Below are 14239 nucleotides of genomic sequence, written 5' to 3'. Positions count from 1 at the left end.
AGATCAACTGGAAGGTCCTGAGAGCTATCTTGGTTCAATGAGTGTGTGATGGAGGAGTAGATAAGATGCAGTACATGACACCGCATGTGTTATAACAAGTTTTATCATAGTTTTTCTGATGATAAGGATCTCACTTTTTTTGTTAGTGGCATCCCCAGTTGTTCCTCATAGTGGACTGATTCTTTAACTCTTCTCTTCATTAGGAAATATTTGTATTGGACTTTTTCATTGATTGTTGTGCTAATCAATGCCAATTACAAACAGCACTGTTCTGCTAATCATTACTTTATTTACATTTGAAAGCTTGGACTTAGCTAATAAGAATAATACTAAACTTTAAGAAAATAGTAAAACATTACAGATTTAAAACCACATTAGATACTGATTTACTGCCCCTTCCTCCTGTCTTTTTCAGCACACCCATATTTCAGGTCTTTATCTTTGAGGGAGGAGCAGAACAAGACATTCAAATGAGAATCAGTAAATTTCACTTGAAGTGATACTGACCTGGCTGGAATCTGCATTAAAGTGACATCTACAGCTGCATCAAGTAAGTCTCTGTAGAACATATCCAGTTAGCAAACTATAAGAGAAACTATATTTTAAATATGTAATTATTATTGTGATATTTAATGTTATTTTACAGTCCTATAAACATTGTTATGATTTAGCTGAATCATTTTATTTGATCTTAATGACTTTTATATGCCCAGTATTTGCTAAAACTTGTCATTTAGTATTTATGTATTTTATATTTTGTCAATATATGGAAGTGTAAAACAAATTAATTTGCTAGAAAATAGTTAAAGATAAAAATCGGATCCTGTTTGCTTATATGTTAAAACATGAATGTCGTTTGTAATGTATGTTGTTGCTAAAACATAGTAGCACTGTGTGTATAAATGTATGTATAATGTATATTTTAATTTGTTAATGCTTAAATAATTCACATAGTTTATTTTAAACATGTTCAAACAATGAGTCAATTGATAATGTTACTGACTTTGATTTTTGGCTACCCCACCCAGGGTCAGATCCAGAGTCTAGTCTCGGGAGGGGCACTGCCAGAAAATAAGGTGTTGCTTAGGAAACTGAATTTAATGTATAATACAGTGTACAGCGGTCAGTAGTATGTAGGGCAGTGTACAGCGGTCAGTAGTATGTAGGGCAGGGTACAGAGGTCAGTAGTATGTAGGACAGTGTACAGAGGTCAGTAGTATATAGGGCAGTGTACAGAGGTCAGTATTATGTAGGGCAGTGTACAAAGGTCAGTAGAATGTACAGGAGTCAGTAGTATGTAGGGCAGTTTACAGAGGTCAGTAGTATGTAGGGCGGTGTGCAGAGGTCAGTAGTATGTAGGGCAGTGTACAGGGGTCAGTAGTATGTAGGGCAGTGTAAAGGGGTCAGTTGTATGTAGGGCAGTGTACAGAGGTCAGTAGTATGTAGGGCAGTGTACAGAGGTCAGTAGTATGTAGGGCAGTGTAAGGGGTCAGTAGTATGTAGGGCAGTGTTCAGAGGTCAGTAGTATGTAGGGCAGTGTAAGGGGTCAGTAGTATGTAGGGCAGTGTACAGTGGTCAGTAGTATGTAGGGCAGTGTACAGAGGTCAGTAGTATGTAGGGCAATGTACAGAGGTCAGTAGTATGTAGGGCAGTGTACAGAGGTCAGTAGAATATAGGGCAGTGTACAGAGGTCAGTAGTATGTAGGGCAATGTACAGAGGTCAGTAGTATGTAGGGCAGTGTACAGAGGTCAGTAGAATATAGGGCAGTGTACAGAGGTCAGTAGTATGTAGGGTAGTGTACAGAGGTCAGTAGTATGTAGGGCAGTGTACAGGAGTCAGTAGTATGTAGGGCAGTTTACAGAGGTCAGTAGTATGTAGTATTAGTATGCCAGGTGGGCACGATCTCAGGGTACAGGCACATCCCCATCTCGACCACTCAAGCAGCAGCCTGCAGGAGAGAGGCTGAAAAACTGCTGGGGGGGTACTGGGGTGGAGAGTGCAGTCCCGATGTGACTGAGCAGTAATTCATGTTTATGTGTTAAAACATGAATGTCGTTTGTAATGTATGTTGTTGCTAAAACATAGTAGCACTGTGTGTATAAATGTATGTATATATATTTTAATTTGTTAATGCTTAAATAAGTCACATAGTTTATTTTAAACATGTTCAAACAATGAGTCAATTGTTAATGTTACTGGCTTTGATTTTTGGCTACCCCACCCAGGGTCAGATCCAGAGTCTAGTCTCGGGAGGGGCACTGCCAGAAAATAAGGTGTTGCTTACGAAACTGAATTTAATTTATAATACAGTGTACAGAGGTCGGTAGTATGTAGGGCAGTGTACAGGGGTCAGTAGTATGTAGGGCAGTTTACAGAGGTCAGTAGTATGTAGGGCAGTGTACAGAGGTCAGTAGTATGTAGGGCAGTGTACAGGGGTCAGTAGTATGTAGGGCAGTGTACAGGGGTCAGTAGTATGTAGGGCAGTGTACAGGGGTCAGTAGTATGTAGGGCAGTGTACAGAGGTCAGTAGTATGTAGGGCAGTGTACAGAGGTCAGTAGTATGTAGGGCAGTGTACAGAGGTCATTAGTATGTAGGGCAGTGTAAGGGGTCAGTAGTATGTAGGGCAGTGTACAGTGGTCAGTAGTATGTAGGGCAGTGTACAGAGGTCAGTAGTATGTAGAGCAAAGTACAGAGGTCAGTAGTATGTAGGGCAGTGTACAGAGGTCAGTAGAATATAGGGCAGTGTACAGAGGTCAGTAGTATGTAGGGTAGTGTACAGAGGTCAGTAGTATGTAGGGCAGTGTACAGGAGTCAGTAGTATGTAGGGCAGTTTACAGAGGTCAGTAGTATGTAGTAGTAGTATGCCAGGTGGGCACGATCTCAGGGTACAGGCACATCCCCATCTCGACCACTCAAGCAGCAGCCTGCAGGAGAGAGGCTGAAAAACTGCTGGGGGGTACTGGGGTGGAGAGTGCAGTCCCGATGTGACTGAGCAGTAATTCATGTTTATGTGTTAAAACATGAATGTCGTTTGTAATGTATGTTGTTGCTAAAACATAGTAGCGCTGTGTGTATAAATGTATGTATATATATTTTAATTTGTTAATGCTTAAATAATTCACATAGTTTATTTTAAACATGTTCAAACAATGAGTCAATTGTTAATGTTACTGGCTTTGATTTTTGGCTACCCCACCCAGGGTCAGATCCAGAGTCTAGTCTCGGGAGGGGCACTGCCAGAAAATAAGGTGTTGCTTACGAAACTGAATTTAATTTATAATACAGTGTACAGAGGTCGGTAGTATATAGGGCAGTGTACAGCGGTCAGTAGTATGTAGGGCAGTGTACAGAGGTCAGTAGTATGTAGGACAGTGTACAGAGGTCAGTAGTATGTAGGGCAGTGTACAGAGGTCAGTATTATGTAGGGCAGTGTACAAAGGTCAGTAGAATGTACAGGAGTCAGTAGTATGTAGGGCAGTTTACAGAGGTCAGTAGTATGTAGGGCAGTGTACAGGGGTCAGTAGTATGTAGGGCAGTGTACAGGGGTCAGTAGTATGTAGGGCAGTGTACAGGGGTCAGTAGTATGTAGGGCAGTGTACAGAGGTCAGTAGTATGTAGGGCAGTGTACAGGGGTCAGTAGTATGTAGGGCAGTGTACAGTGGTCAGTAGTATGTAGGGCAGTGTACAGAGGTCAGTAGTATGTAGGGCAATGTACAGAGGTCAGTAGAATATAGGGCAGTGTACAGAGGTCAGTAGTATGTAGGGCAGTGTACAGAGGCCAGTAGTATGTAGGGCAGTGTACAGGAGTCAGTAGTATGTAGGGCAGTTTACAGAGGTCAGTAGTATGTAGTAGCAGTATGCCAGATGGGCACGATCTCGGGGTACAGGCACATCCCCATCTCGACCACTCAAGCAGCAGCCTCCAGGAGAGAGGCTGAAAAACTGCTGGGGGGGTACCGGGGCGGAGAGTGCAGTCCCGATGTGACTGAGCAGTAATTCATGCTGAGAATGGCTGTGAATTGTCCCGACCATGGCTCTGGTTACCGCGCTCAGCCTCGGAGTCTGTAATATTTTCTCGTGGGAGCAATTGTCCTATTGCCCCCCTTCCGGATCCGCCCCTGCCTGACCCCACCCTGTCTCAAAGTGCATGTGAATTCACTGAAGCTTAACACACATTGCCATGGTTGTAGCTGCCTATTTCTAAGTGAGCATTTCATGTCACAATGAGTGGTTAAGCAGGGATTTTAAATTGAATACAATTATTCTAGTTTAATCTTTAGCGCAATTGCAATGATGACTATACTGTGATACAAAAAAGATGCCATTTGCTCCCATCTTTAGCTGGCTATCGCAGTAAGAAGCATTGGAAGGCTAAAAACAGGTAAAAACAAGGCCAAGGATAAATCCAAGGGAAAAACCAAGCTTAACTTACCACCAGCCTGCAGACAACCAAATAACCTGTCTAACAGTATGCATTAAAAGCAAAGGTTTAGTCTGCTCACGTTTGCAAATGCATGCGTAAGCCACAGAGCCTCGTCAAGGCACCCTGGTATCTGTGGCTTACTGTATCTACTGTCTCATCCATTTATCTATTTTGCACTCTAGCAGCCTAATACATTTTTCATCCAACAAACCTTAATTGGAATTCGGGGCTAAAACGTAACTACTCTTAAAACTTTCATCTACCTCGTCCTAACTAGGGATGAGCCGAACACCCCCCGGTTCGGTTCGCACCAGAACCTGCGAACGGACCGAAAGTTTGCACGAACGTTAGAACCCCATTGACGTCTATGGGACTCGAACGTTCGAAATCAAAAGTGCTCATTTTAAAGGCTAATTTGCATGGTATTGTCCTAAAAAGGGTTTGGGGACCCGGGTCCTACCCAAGGGGACATGTATCAATGCAAAAAAACTTTTAAAAACGGCCGTTTTTTCGGGAGCAGTGATTTTAATGATGCTTAAAGTAAAAAAAAAAAAGTGAAATATTCCTTTAAATATCGTACCTGAGGGGTGTCTATAGTATGCCTGTAAAGTGACGCGTGTTTCCCGTGTTTAGAACAGTCCCTGCACCAAATGTAATTTTTAAAGGAAAAAATCTCATTTAAAACTGCTTGCGGGTTTAATGTAATGTCGGGTCCTGGCAATATGGATGAAAATCAGTGAGACAAACGGCATGGGTACCCCCCAGTCCATTACCAGGCCCTTTGGGTCTTGTATGGATATTAAGGGGAACCCCGCACCCAAATTAAAATAAGGAAAGGTGTGGGGCCACCAGGCCCTATATACTCTGAACAGCAGTATACAGGCTGTAGGTTTGTTGTTAAGTAGAATCTCTTTGTAATTTTGAACGGGTACATTTTTAACGTGTTTAGCTCCAGCCAAAAAATCTTTTTTAAGCTTTTTGGAAAACATAGGAAAGGGTTATCACCCCTGTGACATTTGTTTTGCTGTCTTTCCTCCTCTTCAGAAGATTTCACCTCACTTTTTGTCACAATGGATTGGAAAGCATCAGTGGAAAGGAGAAATGTTTTTCCCATATTAACTCTTACAGGAGAGAATTTCCCTTCCTAGGGGTAGATTTCACTTCCTGTTGTCTCCTTCCGTTTGCAAGTAGGAGTTGTTTGTAAGTTAGTTGTTTGAAAGTAGGGTCCTGCCCTATATACTCTGCAGAAATTTGGGCCTTAGGTGTTGCTGTGGCCACAACACTGTAAGCCCTCACAGGGCTCTGCTGTGAAATATTAGATCAAGAATTGTAATTACATGCCCCTGTTGAACAGGAGCTGAAAAATTAGGCCTTAGGCACTGGTGCTGGTGCCACAACACTGCAACCCCTCACAGACACTCTAGTTGGAATGCAGGAACGAGCCCTGCTGCAAAGTATTGCATCAAAAATTGTAATTACACGCCCCTGTTAAACAAGGGCTGAAAAATTGGGCCTTAGGCACTGGTGCTGGTGCCACAACACTGCAACCCCTCACAGACACTCTAGTTGGAATGCAGGAACAAGCCCTGCTGCAAAGTATTACATCAAAAATCGTAATTACACGCCCCTGTTAAACAGGGGCTGAAAAATTGTGCCTTAGGCACTGGTGGTGGCACCCAGAACCAAAAATGTTCTTACAAGCTATCAGCGTGATGATTGAGGAGGAAGAGGATAATTACTCAGGGATAGTCACTCAGCATCAGCATAGGCAGTCTTTGAAGGGATCTGAGATTTCAAAAAAAATTATTCGGTTACATCAGCATCAGGTGCTTGGTAGCTGGTGGTGATCCAAGACTCATTCATTTTTATGAAGGTCAGACGATTGACCGAGTCAGTGGACAGACGCACCCTGTGATCGGTTACCACGCCTCCAGCAGCACTGAATGTGCGTTCCGAAAGAACGCTGGATGCAGGACAGGCCAGTAGCTCAATTGCATACTGTGCAAGCTCTGGCCAGTGATCCATCCTCAAGACCCAGTAACCCAGAGGATTTTCGGTGGGAAAGGTGTCCAAGTCTGATCTTGCCCCTAGGTATTCCTGCACCATGTAAAACAGACGCTGGCGATGGTTGCTGGAACCGATCATACCTTGGGGCTGCGGACCAAAAAATTGTCTGAACGCATCGGTCAGACGGCCACCTTCTCCACCGCTCCTTCTTTGACTGACCGAAGCCTCAGCAACACGTTGTCCAGAAACAGGAGTTTGTAACCTCCCAGTCTCTGGGAACGCGTTGCACAGACCTTTCTGCAAGGCCTCCCGAAGATGTTTCATCCTCTGCTCCCTCTGCGATGGCAAGATAAGGTCCGCAACCTTACCCTTGTAACGTGGATCAAGGAGGGTTGCCAGCCAGTATTGGTCCTTCTCCTTGATACCACGAATACGAGGATCCTTACGCAGGCTTTGCAGGATCAGGGAGGCCATGCAGCGTAGGTTTGCTGAGGCATTCGGTCCGGAGTCCTCTGGGTCACTAAGGACGACATGGTCCGCAGCCACCTCCTCCCAGCCACGTACAAGTCCATGTGTTTCTTGGGACTGATCCCTTAAAGACTGCTGCTGATGCTGAGTGCCAGGCTCCACCTCCATACTGACACAATCTTCCTCCTCCTCCTCCTCCTCTTCCTCCTCGTCCTCTTCCTGTGTGATCGGCGGGCACGCAGGAACACTGTCTGGATAAAGGGGGCCTTGAGAGCTAAGGAAGTCCTCCTCTTCCTGCCTCTGTTCTGCCTCAAGTGCCCTGTCCATTATTCCACGCAGCGTGTGCTCCAACAGGTGGACAAGGGGGACAGTGTCACTGATGCATGCACTGTCACTGCTCACCATCCTCGTGGCCTCCTCAAATGGTGACAGGACAGTGCATGCATCCCTGATCATGGCCCACTGGCGTGGGGAAAAAAAACCAAGCTCCCCTGACCCTGTCCTGGTGCCATAGTCGCACAGGTACTCATTGATGGCCCTCTGCTGCGTGTGCAGCCGCTGCAGCATGGCCAACGTTGAGTTCCACCTGGTGGGCATGTCACAGATTAGGCAGTTCTTGGGCAGGTTAAACTCCTTTTGGAGGTCCGTCAGCCGAGCACTGGCATTATATGACCGGCGGAAATGCACACAGACTTTCCTGGCCTGCCTCAGGACATCCTGTAAGCCCGGGTACCTGCCCAAGAACCGCTGCACCACCAAGTTAAGGACGTGAGCCAAACAGGGCACATGGGTCATTTGTCCCTGTCGGAGGGCAGAGAGGAGGTTGGTGCCATTGTTGCAAACCACCATTCCTGCCTTAAGTTGGCGTGGCGTCAACCACCTCTGAACCTGCCCCTGCAGAGCTGACAGAACCTCTGCCCCAGTGTGGCTCCTGTCCCCCAAGCACACCAGCTCAAGCACCGCATGGCATCTTTTGGCCTGCGTACTTGCGTAGCCCCTTGAACGACTACGGAGCACCGCTGGTTCCGAGGAAGAGGCCATGGAGGAAGAAGAAGAGGAGGGAGTGGAGGAGAGAGGTGTGTCACAATCATTAGCATTTTGGAGGCGTGGTGGCGGAACAACCTCCAACACTACTGCACCTTGTCCTGCATCCTTCCCAGCTGCCAGCAGAGTCACCCAATGCGCCGTGAAACTTGGGTAACGTCCCTGTCCATGCCTGCTGGACCATGAGTCAGCGGTAATATGCACCTTACCGCTGTCCGCCCTGTCCAGCGAGGCATGGACATTGCCTTCCACATGCTGGTAGAGAGCCGGAATTGCCTTCCGTGAGAAAAAGTGGCGTTTGGGTACCTGCCACTGAGGAACCGCACATTCCACAAACTCACGGAAGGGGGCAGAGTCTACCAACTGAAAAGGCAGCAGTTGAAGTGCTAGCAATTTTGCCAAGCTAGCATTCAACCGTTGGGCATGTGGATGACTGGGAGCAAACTTCTTTCGGCGGTGCAGCAGCTGGGGCAGGGAAATTTGCCTGGTACAATCTGACGTCGGTGTACCAAAATCAGATTGCCCACAAGTACGTGGCTGTGACACACCTAATTCTACACCTTCATTCCTCTCAGTGCAGGTCTCAGAGAGGACTGAAGGTCTAGTGGGGTTGGAAATCTCAGCTGATGAGGAGCAAGCAGAGGTCCTCTTTGTTCTTTGGTGTGGGTCTTTTAGATACGCTTGCCAACGAACTGCATGGCAGGTCAACATATGTCTGGTCAAGCATGTGGTACCCAAGCGGGAGATGTTTTGGCCACGCGAGATACGCTTGAGACATATGTTGCAAATAGCAGCGGTGCGATCTGATGCACTCGTCTCAAAAAAGGCCCACACCAAAGAACTTTTTGAATAACGCGCAGAGACTGCAGCGCCCTGCACATGTGGAGCTTTGGGGTGTGATGCAGTCAATGTGCTGCCCTTAGGCTGGCCCCTGGAGGGCATCCTGCCTCGTTGGTGATGTGCCGCCTCCTCCTCCTCCTCCTCCTCCTCTCTCCTATCAGGCACCCACGTTGAGTCAGTGACCTCATTATCCCCTCCCTCCTCATCACTGGAGCAAACCTGGCAGTATGCTGCAGCAGGGGGAGCATGACTGCCAGATTGCTGTCCTTCTTGGGCACCCCCTCTGTCCGTGCTCGTGTTACTGCCTTCATCGAGCTCAGTATCATCATCAGAGCCTTCCAAACGCTGGGCATCCTCCTGGAGCATGTACCCAACACTGTGGTCAAACAGTTCGAGGGACTCCTCAGGAGGACATGGTGGAGCTAGGGAAGGAGTCACTGATGACATTGAGCCAAGGGAAGAGGCCGCTGCTTTGCCAGACAAAGTACCCTGGGCATGGGTGAGAGAGGATGAGGAGGATGAGGACGGCTTGGTCATCCACTCGACCAAGTCTTCCGCATGTTGCGGCTCAACACGGCCAGCTGCCAAAAAAAAGGCCAAGCACCGTCTCCACGACCAGCACTAGACACAGAGCCTGCTTGCCCTCTCTTATTGGCTTGTGACTGTCTGCCTCTCCTTCTTGGCCTTCCAGACATACTAATGGCCTGTAGCTGCACTAAGCTGGGATATATATATATATATATATATATATATATATATGTACTGATACTGCAGCTAGCAAAATCAACTGCCTGCCTGTAGTATGAGAACACCACCAACCTTCTACAGGTAGCTTTAGCTGAACACTGTGAGGTGGACGCACCCCACTAACTTGTAGGTTTAGCTGAACACTGTGAGCAGGGCGCACCCCACTAACTTGTAGGTTTAGCAGAACGCTGTGAGCAGGACGCACTGCACTAACTGTAAATAGTCTAGCTGCCTGACTGTGGTACTAATAGGATCAAAAGAACACCAGCAATTTTCTTTAAAATACTGTAACAAGACAAGCCTGCCTGTCAGTAAGAAGATAACAGGAACGGATCTAGCTGAACACTGTGAGCAGGACGCACCCCACTAGCTTGTAGGTTTAGCTGAACACTGTGAGGTGGACGCACCCCACTAACTTGTAGGTTTAGCTGAACACTGTGAGCAGGACGCACCCCACTAACTTGTAGGTTTAGCAGAACACTGTGAGCAGGACGCACTGCACTAACTGTAAATAGTCTAGCTGCCTGACTGTGGTACTAATAGGATCAAAAGAACACCAGCAATTTTCTTCAGGTAGCTGTATTTACTGTAACAAGACAAGCCTGCCTGTCAGTAAGAAGATAACAGGAACGGATCTAGCTGAACACTGTGAGCAGGACGCACCCCACTAGCTTGTAGGTTTAGCTGAACACTGTGAGGTGGACGCACCCCACTAACTTGTAGGTTTAGCTGAACACTGTGAGCAGGACGCACCCCACTAACTTGTAGGTTTAGCAGAACACTGTGAGCAGGACGCACTGCACTAACTGTAAATAGTCTAGCTGCCTGACTGTGGTACTAATAGGATCAAAAGAACACCAGCAATTTTCTTCAGGTAGCTGTATTTACTGTAACAAGACAAGCCTGCCTGTCAGTAAGAAGATAACAGAAACGGATCTAGCTGAACACTGTGAGCAGGACGCACCCCACTAGCTTGTAGGTTTAGCTGAACACTGTGAGGTGGACGCACCCCACTAACTTGTAGGTTTAGCTGAACACTGTGAGCAGGACGCACCCCACTAACTTGTAGGTTTAGCAGAACACTGTGAGCAGGACGCACTGCACTAACTGTAAATAGTCTAGCTGCCTGACTGTGGTACTAATAGGATCAAAAGAACACCAGCAATTTTCTTCAGGTAGCTGTATTTACTGTAACAAGACAAGCCTGCCTGTCAGTAAGAAGATAACAGAAACGGATCTAGCTGAACACTGTGAGCAGGACGCACCCCACTAGCTTGTAGGTTTAGCTGAACACTGTGAGGTGGACGCACCCCACTAACTTGTAGGTTTAGCTGAACACTGTGAGCAGGACGCACCCCACTAACTTGTAGGTTTAGCAGAACACTGTGAGCAGGACGCACTGCACTAACTGTAAATAGTCTAGCTGCCTGACTGTGGTACTAATAGGATCAAAAGAACACCAGCAATTTTCTTCAGGTAGCTGTATTTACTGTAACAAGACAAGCCTGCCTGTTAGTAAGAAGATAACAGAAACGGATCTAGCTGAACACTGTGAGCAGGACGCACCCCACTAGCTTGTAGGTTTAGCTGAACACTGTGAGGTGGACGCACCCCACTAACTTGTAGGTTTAGCTGAACACTGTGAGCAGGACGCACCCCACTTACTTTTAGGTTTAGCAGAACACTGTGGGCAGGACGCACTGCACTAACTGTAAATAGTCTAGCTGCCTGACTGTGGTACTAATAGGATCAAAAGAACACCAGTAATTTTCTTTAAAATACTGTAACAAGACAAGCCTGCCTGTCAGTAAGAAGATAACAGGAACGGATCTAGCTGAACACTGTGAGCAGGACGCACTGCACTAAATGTAAATAGTCTAGCTGCCTGACTGTGGTACTAATAGGATCAAAAGAACACCAGTAATTTTCTTCAAAATACTGTAACAAGACAAGCCTGCCTGTCAGTAGGAATATAACAGGAACGGATCTAGCTGAACACTGTGAGCAGGACGCACTGCACTAAATGTAAATAGTCTAGAAGATAACAGGAACGGATCTAGCTAAACTGAATACAGTGTATATATATATATATATATATATATATATATGCAACACCTGGGATGCATATATATACACAATACACTTTAAGTGCAGCTAACTGACTGACTGTCCTGCCTAATCTAGCTAACTCAAATGAAATGACACTGTCTCTCTCTCTCTCTCTAAGCACACCGGAACACACTGCACAGGGCCGCCGTGCAGGCGGCCTTATATAGTGTGGGGCGTGTACTAAATCCCCTGAGCCATAATTGGCCAAAGCCTCCTTGGCTTTGGCCAATTATGGCTCTCTGTTAAGGCGGCGCTGTGATTGGCCAAGCATGCGGGTCATAGTGCATGCTTGGCCAATCATCAGCAAGCAATGCACTGCAATGCCGCAGTGAATTATGGGCCGTGACGCGCCACACGAATTTGGCGCGAACGGCCCATATCGTTCGCAATTCGGCGAACGATCGAACAGCCGATGTTCGAGTCGAACATGGGTTCGACTCGAACACGAAGCTCATCCCTAGTCCTAACAACTAACTAGCTAACCTGTATAAGAAAGATCTGTATACTTGTCTATATTCAGCCCACTCCAGTCCGGACCGGATCTCCCGTGTCAGCCAGTGTGAATGCATGGGAGAAGAGGGAGCACCGACAACAAATGGACCACAATTGGTGCCTGGTGGGTTTTTTTAGGGGGGCGGCAGCACTACCCCCCCTCGTTTGCCAGTCGGTCCAGCACTTACCCCATCTAGGTGGCGGGCTGCAGGCAGCGGCTCTGATGTCTCTGAGCATGGTGAACCCTATTTATGTGGTGGCTGGCAGGCTGCGGGCAGTGGCTTGGGTGTCCTCTCCTCCAGCATGGCGACTTCCACCGTGCAAGCCGCCATGCGTCTCCTCTCTCCTCCTCCTAGGTGCTAGGGGTCCAATAGAATTGCCTGACATTCCACCCAATCGGGAAATGGCGAGGCAGAGATTTATGTTAAAATAGCGAATATTCATTCAGTATTGTCACACAACTGGGTGGGATCGAGACACAGTGCTCTGCACCCCGAGCCCACCCTTCTTTGAAGCCTATTAGAGCCTCTGGCTCTAATCACATGCTTAAAGAAAAACACCCCCCATTGGAATCCATAGTCCAGTGCCCCTTTATGTAGATCAGGGAGCCGAACGCATGGATGGGGGGCTGTGGATCACTGAACCCTATGGGTGATGTCTTCAGGTTTTTTAGTCATTATCAGAGCACAATCTTCCTCTTTTTCAAAACAAACAGTAACTTCCACATTTTTACCAAGTCTACAATTATGTAGAAATGGAAAAAAAGATCTTGGCTTAAGCTTTCTTGATTCCACTTGGATATTGCCAAAAGGGACCACTGGAAGTTGTTTCATAAAGTATTGCATAGGTGGTACATCACCCCCTTCAAGCTCTCTAAAATCTATCCTAATTCTTCAATTAAAGAAAATGGACTTTGAGGTAACTAACCTCGGGACTTTAATGGTGTATGTATAAATGATAAGGGAATATCAATTGATCAATAATTTTGAATAAAACAGAATTTTATGTAGACAATGTTTAAAAGACATAAGACCAAATAGAATACAAAAAAAATCATAAAATCCAGTGACATATCACGAAAGAATACCAATTTTCTCAACATGTTTCGCTCTGTGGAGCTTCCTCGGGAGACTTAGCGTGTGGCATCATATTATACTAAAATTACAGAAACAAATAATCAAGTTTAGATACAAAAGGATCATGAATCAGATATAAATCAATTGTTTTCACTAGAGTAGAAAAAACATATAGCAAAATAGAAAATTTTACAGAAGGACATGAAAACAAACGAAGAGAATGACCATGAGGCTACTGAATAAAAATGAACCTTACCCATTTGATAATTTCATTAGGTATAACTCAAAGCTAGAAATCACAATCTATTAGAAATATATTGTATGGGTTGCCTCCCTTCGAGAACGAGCCTCAAAAAACGTTTGCAGAGACATACAAAGATGATCAATTTGGGGAGTTTTTTCTGGTAAGGAAAAGACCAACAAAAAAGTGTAAGTAAAAATACAATAGCTGATAAAGAATATATATATCAGAAAGAAGTGTGTATATGTGTATATATGGGACAGATCTTAAAGACATTGATTAGTAGAATCAATACTGTCTAGCAGTCACATCCACAGTGTTGACTGGAATAATTCACTTCAGGGATGGGATGTGCAGGGTAAAAATCACAATGTACTGGATATATGGAAGACTTGAAAAAGGGAGAAACAATGTTCATCCGAAGCAAGCCAAATCCTGAAAAGTATATCAAGTGGGGAATCCTGAAGGAACAATAAATAATCAATGATGAAAGATCTGACAACTTACTGGACTGACGTTTCAAACACAGAGATGCCAGAGTATTAAATGACCAATGTCACGGAACGTCCAACACTCCGCTTGAGTGCTTCTGTCATATACCACTTCCTCCCAGTCTGTATACAGATATCAGATATTCCAACCTCTCTGAGCACAAAACAAGGCGACACTTGCTTGTTGCTAACATGAACTCACTTTATTTAGAATCAAAATTACAAGACTTTATATGCCGTTGGAACCTCCTCTAACAATACAACTGTAACCTAATTAACCTAATTAACATGAGCTAATT

General features: G+C 45.7%; 1 protein-coding gene across 2 annotated transcripts in view; it reads left to right on the top strand.

Moving 5' to 3' along the window:
* The first annotated feature begins 393 nt into the window (after positions 1 to 393).
* The window catches only part of LOC141103550 (dimethylaniline monooxygenase [N-oxide-forming] 2-like), a 129205-nt gene continuing 115359 nt past the window's right edge, over positions 394 to 14239 (top strand). The window contains exon 1 of one of the 2 annotated variants that reach the window (XM_073593252.1): positions 394 to 550. The gene's annotated coding sequence lies outside the window, so the exon portion shown is untranslated. The remainder of the gene's footprint in view (positions 551 to 14239) is intronic. The other variant, XM_073593253.1, reaches the window with a different exon arrangement.

This window comes from Aquarana catesbeiana, linkage group LG07, assembly GCF_042186555.1.
Source record: "Aquarana catesbeiana isolate 2022-GZ linkage group LG07, ASM4218655v1, whole genome shotgun sequence".
Taxonomy (NCBI): Eukaryota; Metazoa; Chordata; class Amphibia; order Anura; family Ranidae; genus Aquarana; species Aquarana catesbeiana.
This window is presented reverse-complemented; position numbering and strand designations above follow the sequence as displayed.